This window comes from Phytophthora infestans, genomic scaffold (genome assembly GCF_000142945.1).
Source record: "Phytophthora infestans T30-4 supercont1.642 genomic scaffold, whole genome shotgun sequence".
Lineage (NCBI taxonomy): Eukaryota > Oomycota > Peronosporomycetes > Peronosporales > Peronosporaceae > Phytophthora > Phytophthora infestans.
The window spans coordinates 9,067-9,682 of record NW_003303139.1 but is presented as its reverse complement, the minus strand read 5'-3'; positions in this window follow the sequence as shown (position 1 = coordinate 9,682).

Sequence of the window (616 nt, the reverse complement as noted above, 5' to 3'; positions counted from 1 at the left end):
ATGAAAGAGTTTCAGGTCCTACAGGCACCGAGCCGCCTCCAAGTTGTCAACAAACAACTGTTCTTTCTGAACAAGAGTACGCTCGTAAATACCCCTAGAGGTGTGGCCGCCAACAAGACCGCGAGGAGCAACGAGAAGCTCCAGGAAGAGGTCAGCCCCAGAGATCTCCTCGGGAGGCCAATACTTTCGCGAGTTGATGGCAGCTCCCTGGTTGACGGGTGCCACCACCGAGCCCCACGCACACGCTGGGCAGCTTGGAAGTCCTCCTGCTGCTGGCTTAGTGCTCTTGGCTTGTGCCTTTGCGGCAGCAGCCTTGGAGCGTGTCTTGGCACCGCTCTTTGCAGTGTCACGAGGCATGGTAAACGGTCGAGGTGGAGACCAAGAAGAAGAGCGCACAGACTGCTTCTCGAGGATCTAACTGTGAAGTGAGCCTCCGCAGAGCTCGCACGGCCAAGTCGATGATTTTCGACTTTGAAAATGAGAGTTTGTGACGAACACTTCTTCATTCTGATTGGTCGGTAAACCGAGCCTAAGTGGGGGAAGATGTAACGGGGTACGTATGCCTAAGTGTACCCCTGGTTACATGAAGTGTGCCACGTCACACTTCAAAAGTATG